This window comes from Rhinopithecus bieti, unplaced genomic scaffold (genome assembly GCF_001698545.2).
Source record: "Rhinopithecus bieti isolate Rb0 unplaced genomic scaffold, ASM169854v2 scaffold_11380, whole genome shotgun sequence".
NCBI classification, from domain to species: domain Eukaryota; kingdom Metazoa; phylum Chordata; class Mammalia; order Primates; family Cercopithecidae; genus Rhinopithecus; species Rhinopithecus bieti.
In genome coordinates this window covers 5,827,900-5,842,098 of record NW_016807225.1, presented here as the reverse complement: position 1 = coordinate 5,842,098, position 14,199 = coordinate 5,827,900, and positions in this window count along the sequence as shown.

Below are 14,199 nucleotides of genomic sequence, written 5' to 3'. Positions count from 1 at the left end.
TGAAAACATCACAAGCTATGAGAGAGAGTGGTAGGTAACAAGTGGTGAAATGTGAATTTAGAGTGTTTTTATTTTATTTTAAGAAGGCCAGTAAACACACAAACAATGTAAGATCTTGTGATGCAGAAGGAGAGGTGGAAAAACTCCTGGGTTTTGAAAAGGTGAAGGACATTAGCACGAAAAGCAACATAAATGCATGTTAAAAAAATAAAAGAAGCTTTCTTATATAAACAAAACTTCATAAAATACATACATAATGTATATGTATACGGTCTAGGAAATGATTTCAATGAAAATAAAAGTGAATAAGACAACTACCTGGATTTTGGCTGTTTCCATTTTAAAATAAGACTGGGAAAGGTATAAGGGAAAAATATTTATTTTGAAATGGAGAAAATAAGGTGATAATTTTCTGCCAGGGAAAATATGTGCAGGGAAACTTGTTGCTCTTCCTTTGCTGAAAAAGACCTGCTGTGGCAAGTTCCACAGATGGAAGAGTTTGATTAGTTTTGGGAAAGTGGACTTGTGAAGTGGGGACATGAACAGATTGTTCTATTACTGCCTGTAGTATGGCAATACATATTTTGCTAATTTTCACTTAACCTCCTCTTGATTTAGTGGCTGTCAATGACAGAAGTAAGAAATAAGACTGCAGGACTTACTTAGAAGCCCAATTTTGCTACTAGTCCATAAACTGTAAGTCTTTGGTAATGCATCTTCCATTGAGAGTAAAGATATTTAGGTAGCAGGGGGTGGGGACTGGTGGTAAATGAAAAGTGTAGAAGGGAGAAAAAAGAGATATAATGAAATCGTATTATGTAACACATCTAACTTGGTTTTCCATTTTTCTTTCCTTCATAGTATGGTTTCCAAAACGCAGAGTTCAAGCAGGTAATGCAAGTTCATGGCCTGGGTTTACAAATTCTGGTGCTCAAGCATTTTCATATTTGGTTGTTATTACTAGAACTGGCAGTTGGCTTTGGTGTTAGTGGGATTATAGGCAATGGTGGGGACTGTAACTACACAAAGAATGTCTAAAACAATCAGTAATGATCGCCAGCAAATTTTTTGCTACATGGAAATGCAGGTCTAGTATTGCAATGTCTTCTGATTTGCCTAGGGTAGCTAATAATTTTCATGGACAGCTAATAATTTTCATTTTTATCTATACTATTCCATTTAAAATGTTGTCTCAAAAGTTTTTAACCTTGTTGCAGAGAAAACAGAACCCATCATCTGTAAGCCAGATCCAGTTCTGCTTTATTCTAATTTTTGCCATTGAACTTTAAACAGAGTTAATTTGTATCTTGCACTTTCTAAAGACCTCTAACTTCTTTCAAAACACCTGACCTTTAAAGAAGGCCATGATGTGAGAAGAGAGAGAAGTGTGTGTGTGTGTGTGTGTGTGTGTGTGTGTGTGTGTGTGTGTTAAAAAAAGACTGTTCACATGTTTGGAGATCACAAGGGAAGGGTGAGGTTTGTGCTAGATAAAGACAAGGCTGGATTCCACTGGATGGAGAGGATCAGCTAGCATCCAGGCATACAGAATGTAAGCAGAACCTCGGACTGCATCAATGCCATCACCATTTGTACCAAACAATCCCTCTAAGGGTATTGTATTTAACTCCATGTAATCACTCCATGAGTGAGGGAAGAAAATATGTGGAAAATCTTGGAACTGGGAATAGGTCACTCAGGCTAGATTAGAAATCTGAGCTTTCCAGGCCAAAATTATCCCTGCCTAGGCCAAATCATTTTAGCCTAACAAGGAATGGAAGTAATTCAACTTCCTTTGCAAAGTTGGTTATTTTGTTCCAGCCATAGGAATATGCTGCTTTGTGAAAAGTGTCCCTTACAGTGTCAGTTCCACCTATGGAAAAATAAAAGGAATAGGAAAAGTACATTGAAGTGCACACACTATAGTGTTGCAGCAATATTTCTTTTGGTTTGTTTTCCTCTTCTGGTTTTGTAAAATGTTTTCCGAGGCAGAGCCATTCCAGTAGGAATGGCATCTTTATGAAGAAAAATCTGTCTAGAACCTAGGGACCTATGACCCCTGACACCTTGCCAAACACACGCCTGTACTCCTCCCTCTTTCCCTTTTTTCTTCCTTTAAAAACAATTTGTGTGTGTTTCTATGTGATAGACAGTATCACAGTGATTATTTTTTAAAAAGGACTCTGGCCTCCTTGCAGACTAGTAGAGGAGGATGAAATTGAAATGAACAATGGCACATCAGTGGATGGAATCTATAATGCAATGTGTGCCAGGAATGCTTGAAACAAAAATGGAACTTACCATCAGCAACAACATTATATTCTACTTATTAGGCATTTGTTATGTTCCAGGCACTGTGGGTTGCATGTAACAGAAATCACCTCATTTGGTCATCAAAATAGTTAAGATGTGATTATTTACTGTTTTACTGATAAGGAAACTGAGGCTTAGGAAAGATGGATATCTTGACTATGATTACATGAGAACTGACTCATTCTTTCTTCTCTCTCATCTCATTTTTTTCTTTCTCTTCTCTTTTTTTTCCTTTCCTCTGTTTTTTTCTCTCTCTCCCTTCTCCTCTCTTCTCTCTCTCCTTCTCTTCCCATGGTCTCTCCCTTTCTCTTCCCACAGTCTCTCCCTGTCTCTCTGGGTTCTGAGGAGTCAATGATATGAAGTATGCAAAGCATGGTGCATAGAGTGTGGCAACATCATAAAGTCACAATAAATGGTGGCTGTTATTACTTGGCCATATCAAGGAAGGTTGTTCAGGGGCAGCAGTGTTGGAACTAGAAATTGAAAGATGCTTAGGTCAAGTAGCTGTGACATTTTTCATTTTATTTAATATTTATTAGGAACCCTGCGAGATGGTTATCATTAACCTCACCTTTCAAAGGAGGAAACCAAAGTTCAGCCAAAGAACTCGCAGGCTGGAGACTTGAGACTGGGACTCAAGAATCCTAATTCAAAGGCTAACCTCCTTCCACTGTTATATCTCTGCCCTGATGGCTTTTAGACTCGACGGTTGAAATGTCTAATCCTTTAGTGAAAACAGAGTGAAACACTGAACAGATACCAGTTTCTTGTTAATCTTTATTCCCTAGAGTTTAAGTGTTCCCTTGGAGAGTTAAATGATACATACAAATGAGTAGAAATCATTGCCTATTCAGTAATGCCTCCAATATGCACTTACATCTTCTCCAGTAACTGAAATGATTATATAAAAGAAAGGAAGGAAAAAGAAACCTGGTGCAAAGAGTGGGTTTGCGGGAAGGTCTTCTTAATGAGCTCTCCTCAGCACATCTTGTTGTCTGCAAAGGAAAGGTGTGAACAGAGCCAGTACAGATCTAGCACTAAGAATTAGTCCACCTTGCTCCTATCAATTACACTGAATTTTCTGACAAACCTCTACCGCTCACGGGAAATTTCCTGACAGGGTGCTAATAAATCTACCTAACCTTGTCACCCCCCACCAATATGCCAAATTTGCAGCATTCAAGATAAATAACATTCATGTGTTATGAGGCTGAACTGGACTTCTCAGAATTTCCATAAGGCTGTGGCAGGTTAATGAGAGAAAAATGTTTTTGTGTGTGTGTCCAGAATATAAAAGAAGATGCTCATCTTCTGAAAAGCACAAATCGGCAGGCAAAGTGTTTTGCTTCTGGGCCCATTTTAGATGCCAGGGAGCATAGGATTGAGGAGCATCAGGTCATAGCCATGTGCTTATCTGCATAGTACAGTACCACACTGGAGGAGTATGCTGAGAACAATATAGAGGACTGGAGAGAGACTCTTAGAAATTTCAATGCCTAGATCTTGGGACTGACCGGTCAATATCAGAGATGATTATCGGCAGGTTTTCTTTCTACCCAAATCATTAACTTCTAGTTGCAGAAAGAAAATCATCAAACAATAGCCCCAGGCTAATTGTCCAAGGATAAGGATGATTACTGGGTCCCTGAAGAACAAGTAGCTTTGTTTGATGATGTTCCTAAGTGATACACCATAGCTAATGATAGTGTGGTATATCTGTTAAAAGCTGGGATCTGGAGCCTGAGAGCAGGGGTTCAGATTTTTTTTGTCACTTGGAAATTTTATAACAAGATGATAATAATATAGCCATGTACTACATAATGACATTTCCATCAATGATAAACTGCATATATGACTATGGTCCCATAGGATTATAATACCATGTTTTTGCTATCCCTTTTCTATATTTAGATATATTTAGACACACAAAAAACTTACCATTGTGTTACAAATGCCTCCAGTATTCAGTACAGTAACACACTGTATGAGTTTATAGCCAGAGAGCCACAGGCTATACCATAGAGCAATAGGCTATACCATAGAGCAACAGGCTATACCATAGAGCAATAGGCTATACCATAGAGCAACAGGCTATACCATATAGCAATAGGCTATACCATAGAGCAACAGGTTATACCATAGAGCAACAGGCTGTACCATAGAGCAACAGGCTATGCCACAGAGCAATAGGCTATACCACATAGCAACAGGCTATACCATCTAGATTTGTGTGAGTACACACTATGATTTTTGCATAACTACAAAATCACTTAAGGATACATTTCTTAGAATGTATCCCCATCATTATGAGATATGTGGCTACAGTACACATTTCATTGGATTGTTTTACACATAGGATTATGACAATGCACATAAAGCACTCAGCATGCAGTTCGACACACAGTAAATGCTCAGAAAAAGATTCCTTTTATGTAGGTTACACTCTTAGTTAATACCCTGCTCGGGTATTGAATCCCCATGAAGCCTTGACCCCACCAAATCTAGCAGAGCCAGTTGCTTATCTGCTCTATTTAAATGCTATCCAATGTATGATTCGATCACAACACAGAAAATTATATTATAGATGGTATCATTGTGTTTGTTTCCCCTAGTAGACTGTGGAATCCTTAAAGGTAAAGAATCTGAATTTTTACATTGTATTTCTTTGTTTTATCTCCCATATCTATACAGTACCCACTACATGGGAAGTCATCATAAATGTTTGCTGAACTAGTATAAGAATGCATTATCTCATTTTGTTCATCTGAAATCAGGAAAGACTAATGTTTAAACTTCTAGGTTGAAAGGCCAATTGAATAAATTGTTAATTGTGTCATATTAATGTCAATTAATATTCTTCTGGGAATATTTTTTGTTTGTTTTTCTCAGTGAAATTATGGGAAGGAAGAGCTCTTAAGGTCTTATATGTTAGTAGTAGAATTGCCAGCAGTGGATGTACTGGTGGCATGATTCACTGTAAAACAGCCTCCACTGTTATGCCTCAGCATAGAACATATGTAATGAATGAACTGCAAGTTCCTTCTTAAGAGTCTTCCAGGCAGATGCTGTAACAGGATCCTTGGGTTGTACAGTCCCAGCAGAATCTGACTGATGGAGCCAAATGAGACTTTGGCCCTCAGGTTGTCTGCCTCACACTTCCTAATGACCTTATCAGAAGACCCAGAGAGGAAAAACACAGAACTGAGAGCAGATGTCATTAGTACACTTGAGCAAAATTGCAGCTACCTCTGGAGAGGGCATGATAAATACTCTCCTCACTGGAGGTAACAATCCCCACTGCAGCTTTAGGTTCAGGGTAGAGTAAGTAAACCTACTAATGGAACCCAGAGGGTAGCCAATTAAAACACACCACAAAACTGCTGCAATTATTTATTTTAGAGGTCTCTAACATTTAGCAGGAGCAGGAGACAGTGAAGATTCCAGGCTCAGAAACATGCTTCTTTGAGCCAGCATGCATGCTGAGTGGCCCAGGACTCCTGTTTTCTGCCCTTAGCTTGACCTCAGATCTGGCTTGCCTACTTCATACACTAACTTCTGCAGCTGATCTTCTAGGATGTGAGTTTTACCTCTCCATGAGTATAGAATCCCAAAAAGCTAAGAGCCAAGTTTTGTGATCAGATAGACCCAGGCTTGAATTACTGGCTGTGTTACCTTAAACAAGTTACATGACTTTTATGAGTCTTATTTTTCTCATCTGATAAATAGGTGCTAATCACAGTGATTTACCTGATAGGGTTGTTACGAGCATTTAATTTTTTTTTTTTTTTTTTTTTTTTTTTTCTGAGATAGGATCTGGCTCTTTCACCCAGGCTAGAGTGCAGTGGTGTGATCTCTGCTCACTGCAATGTCTGCCTCCTGGGTTCAAGTGATTCTTCTGCCTTACTCTCCCAAATAGCTGGGATTACAGTCACCTGCCACCATGCCTGGCTGATTTTTGTATTTTTAGTAGAGATGAGGTTTCACCATGTTGCCAAGGCTGGTCTTGAACTCCTGACCTCAAGTGATCTGTCTACCTCAGCCTCCCAAAGTGCTGGCATTACAGGCATGAGTCACTACACCTGACCAGCATTTAATTTTCAACATGAATGTAAAGCATATAAAAATTTCTGGTACAAGATAAATTCTCAAGTAATATTACCTTTTGTTGTTGCTATTGTTGGTTTCATTACTGTAGCCATTTGAATTTGCCACTGATCTGGTTTGGCTGTGTCCCCATCCAAATCTCAGCTTGAATTGCAATAATACCCACATGTCAAGGGTGGGGCCAGGTGGAGATAATTGAATCATGGGGGCAGTTTCCCTCATACTGTTCTCTTGGCAGTGAATAAGTCTCATGAGATCTGACGGTTATACAAATGGGAGTTCCCCTACACAAGCTCTCTTGCCTGCCTCCATGTAAGACGTGCCTTTGCTTCTCTTTTGCTTTACACCATGATTGTGAGGCCTCCCCAGCCATGTGGAACTGTGAGTCCACTAGACCTCTTTCCTTTATAAATTACCCAGTCTTGGATATGTCATTTTTAGCAGTGTGAGAATAGACTAACAGCCACCTGGGCCATGATTCTCTTTTTGATGAGACCAAGCTATATAGTAACTCACTCTGGAGGACTATTTGGCTTTCTGATGTTGGTATTTCTTGATCTTTCCTAGGCTATTTCTCATCTTGTCCTGTCTCAAAGTGGCCCTCCAAACCTGCACACGTGACACTACCAACCATAAGAATACTGATCTGATAAATGTCAACTATTTTAACTACAGATTCTTTGGAATGTGTGTCATTCCTCCAAGTGAATTCAGATGTGATTTAAACAAGAGACTGTGGATTTTGCAAAGATAAAGATACAAAGGGGGAAGGACACACACATGCCCACACAGATACACACTCAAACACACTTGTAAATTGTATTGCATAGACCCTGTTGGGGAAAACAAGGTATCACTTCCAGATTCTGCACCTGCATGGCATGGGTGTAATTAAAATGCCTGTCAGGGAAAGTAATGTGTTTAATATTGTCCTAATCTTAAACATCACCAGAGATTTCTGTGCATTGCAAATAATTCCAACATCTGCCCATATTACACTGCTCTGTGTTTTATCTGTGGTGGGATGATATCAATATGTCAAGCATGAAAAAAAAGGATGTTTTATGAGATTGATGTAGGGGAGCACAAAGACAAGCACATAAAAAGGGCAGCCAAAGATGCCACAAAGTTGTCAGAAGAAAAGGGCATGATCTCTCAGTGGTGTGCACTGAGTTTATTCTTTTCTCACCAAGCGTCCAGAGACTGTCAAGGATGCTAGTGGCCATGATCAAGGATTTTAAAGAAGATAAAACAGCGCTGATTAGAAAAAGCCTTTCAGTAAGCTGTGAGTACCTGGGAGATGAGTAACAGATAAAGGCTGTTAGGGACCGTAAGGGAAACTAACATAAGAGTATTCCAGGGTGAATTACTGAGCCATTCCCAAGAGATGCTACCTTTACAAGGTAACAGGGAGGAAAACTTCTCTGGGGCCTGAAGCATGATTGCTGGGGTGGGGGCAGGAGTGCATTTTTCTATAAGGAATACATTTACATATGGAGAGAAGAAAGAAGATGGTCTTCAATCAAATGGATACCATTCTTATGGAAGTAAAATTTAAAAAGAGGACTTAGAGATTATTTTTGGGCATATTATAATTGCATATATATATATTTGTATGGTATACAGTGATGTTATATCTATACAGTATAGAATGATTAACTGCAACTAATTAACATATCCATTATCTTAAATAATTATCATCAATTCCTTCTAACTACAATTTTGTACCGTTTGACCAACATCTCTCCATTCCCCTACCCACTGCTTCTTGTAACCACTATTCTATTCTCTGCTTCTATAAATTTGATTGTTTTGGATTCCACATAAGTGAAACTATGCTGTTTTAGTCTTTCTGTGTCTGGTTTATTTTTGAACTTAGCACAATGTCCTCCATGTTTATCCATGCTGTTGCAAATGGCAGAAATTCCTTCTTGTTTAAGGTTGAATAATATTCCATTGTATATATACCATAATACTACTTTCTCTTTATCCATGTATACTTTGATGAACACTTGGGTTGACTCTTTATCTTGGCTGTTGTGAATAGTGCTGCAATGAACATGAGAGTGAAGATATCATTTAGACATGCTGATTTCAAGCTCTGAGGATATATACCCAGTAATGGGATTGCTGAATCATATAGAGGCTCTATTTTTAGTTTTATGAGGAACCTCCATACATTTTCCATAATTAAAGATATTTTTTCTTAATCTTTACTCTTAGTGCTCACTTTTGACCTTTGTTACCTCTTCTCTACTTTTTTGTAATAGCCTCTAAGTGATCTCCTTACTTTTGGTTTCCTTCTCCTTTATTTAATTCTGTACGACCAGTGGTTCCCTATTGCCTTCTGAGAAGAGTCTCAGATCCAGAATTAAAGACCCTCCAGAATTAAAGCCCCCAAACTATCTTCTCATTGTTATTATCCACTATTTCTTTATGTGCAGTAGTTCCCCCTTTTCCACGATTTTGCTTTCTGCAGTTTCAGCTACCCTTGGTCAACCATGGTCCAAAAATAGGTGAGTAGAGTACAATAAGATATTTTGAGAGAGAGGGAGACTATAATACATTCACATTGTTTGTATTACAGCTGGCTGTCATAATTTTTCATTTTATTATTAGTTATTGTCATTAATCTCTTACTGTGCCTAATTTACAAATTAAACTTTATCGTAACTATGTAGATATATATTTATGTATGGAAAATCATAGTATATATAGGGTTTGGTGCTATCCACAGTTAAAGGCAACTACTGGGGGTCTTAGATCATTTCCCCCAAGGAAAAGTGGGGGCTTCTGTACACTAAGACATTTGGCATCCAATAGTGCCTGGAATGGATATGGGATATCTCTTGGTGAAGCAAACATCTTACTGTAACTTTGAAATTGGTCCGAAATAACACAGAGAAATGCTACCTATGACATTCTTTCTCTGGATCTGTTGCTAGAGGCTCCTGGAAAAAAGATCACCCAATTCTCCAAATTACACACAAATAATAGAAACACAACATGAATGAACTTTTCACTCAGTATTTGGAAAGTCTGTCTAGAAACCACCTGCCTTAGAAGCCATTGGAATGCTTTTTTAAAAACGCAGATTCTTGACCAAATTCTAGAGCTACTGATATTACACGATCTTTGTAAAAAAGAAAATTAAGATACATTAGTAATATTTATGCATTTATTCCATGATATAAATAAATATTGTGTGTTCTGTGTGTGTGTGTGTGTGTGTGTGTGTGTGTGTGCGATATATCACATCACAGTGCTTGACCTTGGAACATAGAAGGCTTCCAACTAGTGATAACTATTAGACAGAACAATTGTTTTTCAGGTTCATCTTCTCTCTTGGGCCCTAGATCCATTCAAGCAAGTTTCACTCCTCAGGTGCCCCACATCCTACATGGGAGAATATGTCTGTATATAGGGATAGATAAATAGATGGGTAACTGTTAAATGTATACACAAATAACTTAATGATTAATATCGTGGGCATGTAACTAATCTAAGTATGTATACACGCAATATGTCTACAACCAGAACTAACTACATAATTTGTGAGGCCTAGTATAAAAAAAGTGAAGCATTTTGTTTTAAAAAAAATTAAAACTTTCAAGGTGGTGACAGGAGAGCATTAAACTAAGCACACCCACTTCTAAGTCCAGGACCCCCACACACCTGAACTCATCTGTGATGTATATAATGTTCTTCCTATATTTATCACTCCTTCCATACTACTCTGTTTCTCTGATCCCTTTGTATATAATCTGACTCTCCTGTCAAGCTTGAATTTAAAAATACCTCAGAATTAAAAACAAAATCATTTTAGCGTTTTTGATTATTTTCAGAGCATTATCATAAACCTTCACACTTAATCATCACAGTGTTCCCATGAGGCAGACATGATGATTACTCCCATTTCACAGATATCTAATGCTCAGAGGTTAATGGACCTGTGCAAGATCACAAAATCATTAAGAGACAGAATAAGGATTTTAATCCATGAATAAAATCTTATTGTCCTTAATTCAGATCTCATACTATTTCCTTCATACTGCATTTGACGGTATTTGCAACGAGCTCCTCCAGGATAGGGTGGATGAGTTGTATCTGTTTGCTTCCCCGTCTCTTAACATATGGCCCATAATAGGTATTCAACACAGATACATGAAAAAAAAGAGCATTTCTTCTTGGAGTAAAGGAGAAAAGGCCCAGTGTCTTTTCTGATTTCCAAGAGACAAGGGAAGTAGCCAAAGCATTCTTCTTACTAGGTGCCCACCCAGCCCCGCAGCCAAACTCCATGCCTTCCAGAGCATATCATCTAAGATAATACACCTGTCCCCCCCAACCAACCCTGCACCCCACCCTTGGTTGTATTCATTTGCATTTTTCTAGGTTGTGTTAAATTTTTATAGCTCTGTTTCTAATATCCCCAGCTAGCTGTCATCTCTCCTGTATCATCAATTCTGCACATTTTAACCTTAATAAATGTATCACTATAGCTAGCTATATTAGGTCCTTACAATACTTTAAACAGAAACTGGGCAAGCTCTGATCCTTTTTTAAAAACATGTGGCTGCGTCTCATCCAATGAATTCATTACTATTCTCTTTTCCCTTCTTCTAAATTGCTCTACTGCAACAAAATGTTGAGACATAAGTTGATTTTAATTAATTTTTTCAAGCTTTCTCTAAAGTTAGGCAAAACATTACAAGTAAAAAAATAACACCCTTGTGACACCACACAGTATAGTGTGCAGTGATATATATATATATATATATATGTACATGTTTGCAAGCAGTGAAATTTTTTAACNGCTCTGATCCTTTTTTAAAAACATGTGGCTGCGTCTCATCCAATGAATTCATTACTATTCTCTTTTCCCTTCTTCTAAATTGCTCTACTGCAACAAAATGTTGAGACATAAGTTGATTTTAATTAATTTTTTCAAGCTTTCTCTAAAGTTAGGCAAAACATTACAAGTAAAAAAATAACACCCTTGTGACACCACACAGTATAGTGTGCAGTGATATATATATATATATATATATATGTACATGTTTGCAAGCAGTGAAATTTTTTAACAAAAATAAATGAGGAAGAATGTTAATTCATGTCATTGTATAATATGCAAATCTAACACACTTTTAAATATATATATATAATATATATATTTTTAGAGATAGGGTCTTACTCTATCACCCAGGCTAAAGTGCACTGGCACAATCTGGTTCACTGCAGCCTTGACACCCAGGTTAGAGTGATCCTCCCACCTCAGCCTCCCTAGTTGCTGGAACTACATGCATGTGCCAACATGCCTGGCTAATTATAAAAATTTTTGTTTTAGAGACAGCATCTCACGATGTTGCCCAGGCTGGTCTCCAACTCTTGAGTTCAAGTAATCCTCCCACCTTGGCCTCCCAAAGTGCTGAGATTATAGGTGTGAGCCACCATGCCTGGCCAGATCTAACACACTTTAATAAGAAGCAACCTCCATACAAAATATGTATTTTCTACCCTGGGATATAATTTCTGTATCCTGGGGAATGGTTAATATTCAGTTTTTGTTTTGTTTTGTTTTGTTTTTGAGACAAAGTCTGGCTCTGTCGCCCAGTTTGGAGTAAAGTGGCGCAATTTCGGTTCACTGCAACCTCCGCCTCCTAGGTTCACACCCTTCTCCTGCCTCAGCCTCTCGAGTAGCTGGGACTACAGGTGCCTGCCACCATGCCCAGCTAATTTTTTTGTATTTTTAGTAGAAACAGGGTTTCACCATGTTCACCAGGATGGTCTCGATCTCCTGACCTTGTGATCTGCCTGCCTCGGCCTCCCAAAGTGCTGGGATTACAGGCGTGAGCCACCGCGCCTGGCCAATATTCAGTTTAATGCTATCACCTATGCTGATGGAAAGAAGAGTTTTCATATACTTGAAAATTTTCTTCTAAGTTATTGAGAAATTTATGTATTAAGGGAAATTTATAATAACAGTGGTTAATGCTTATCAGCAAATTATGATTCATACATACATATATACATAAATGTATGTGAACATATGTACATACACACACACATAAATACACATACATATACCCATCTATATACACTATATAAATATTTAATGCCTAGAAATACATCATTGAGTACTTTCTTGTATAAGTTTGTGAGAATGTGAAGGTGAGTGGAAGTATATGTATTTAGTGTCTGGATTTGAAATTACTTTGGAAAGCTGACATCTCCGGTTTATAAATATAACTCATTTTTTCACAGTTTCAGCCAGATTTTCTCATGGCATTGTGAGAAAATATCAATAAAGTGTAATTATTCTCTTGCTGGGCCTTATGTGCAGTTACCAAATTTTAAACAAGTTGAAAATGTCAGAAGTAACATTATTTTGGAGGATCTGGTGTTTGGGGTCTTCAGGTAAAAATTAGATATGCTAATTCTCTACAGAATCAAAAGATCTTCTGAAAAGAATCTTATTACTGCATTTCAAATGATCTTAGGTAACTCTTTTTTTTTAACCCAATGCACTTATGAGAGAAATCTTGTGATGATGAGTATAATCTATACTCAGAGTCATTCATTACAGATTTACATATCTATACCTAATCATTTTGCTTCATGATTATTTTTCAATAAGGCTTGAGTAAATCAACTCTGGATTAAAGATTCAATGTATGTCTTTACTTGTCTCCTGACCTATGCTTTTCCTTACTACAATTATTTTTCTCTGAATGAACTTTTTTACTCAAACACAATCTGTGTTGACAATGTCCTAACTGTAGATAGAGAATGCAAGTGAATAGGTGACAGGAAGGCAAGTGCAAGAACACAAGAATGACAGAATCAATTCAGAACCAGTCAGTGAATGGGATCATAGACACAGATGTAAGGTATGGGTTAGAAATGAGGGCACCTTCTTTCAAGTCACTAGGAGGCATTTGCCCAAAGGTCAGACTTTAATCCACATTTCATTCATTCTCTGGTGGAGGAAAGTAATAGTCATTTCAATTATCCAGGCAGGATCAGAGAGGTTACTTGTTGGCCCAAATCTCACAGCAAGTCAAAAGGAGATAAGGTTGCTTGACCCTGTCACCAATAATATTTGAAGACACTTTAGAAACTCACATGAAAAGGAGACTCACATAAAGTACAAAGTAACTTACTAATGTAAATAAACACTGTTGTTTAGTTAGATTTCCCCAACCTACATTTTTTTTCCTAGTGTAGTATTTCCCAAATTGTGTTCCCAGGAGCTGGATATTAACAAGTATTCTGTAAAGGAATATTACAAAGTGAATGGTCAAATGAATTTGGGAAGTCTTAAATATTAAAAGATGTATTTAATACAAGACTTCACAGAACATTTAATTTGCTAATATGCACTGTGAATATTTAAGAGAGAGGGAGCAGTATTAAAAAGCTACCCAGGCCGGGCACTGTGGCTCACGCCTGTAATCTCAGCACTTTGGGAGGTTGAAGGCAGATCTGTCTCTACTAAACATACAAACCTTAGCCAGGCGTGATGGCAGGTGCTTGTAATCCCAAATACTCGGGACGTTACGGCAGGAGAATGGCTTGAACCCCAGGAGGTGGAAGTTACAGTAAGCTGAGATCATGCTACTGCACTCCAGCCTGGGCAACAGAGCCAGACTCTGTCTCAAAAAAAAAAACAAATAAAAAAAATAAAGAGCTACCTAATATGTATATATATTATTAATTAAATATAACTAAATATATATGTTTGTATATACGTATAGAATTAAATATATAATATGTTTAAATATAATA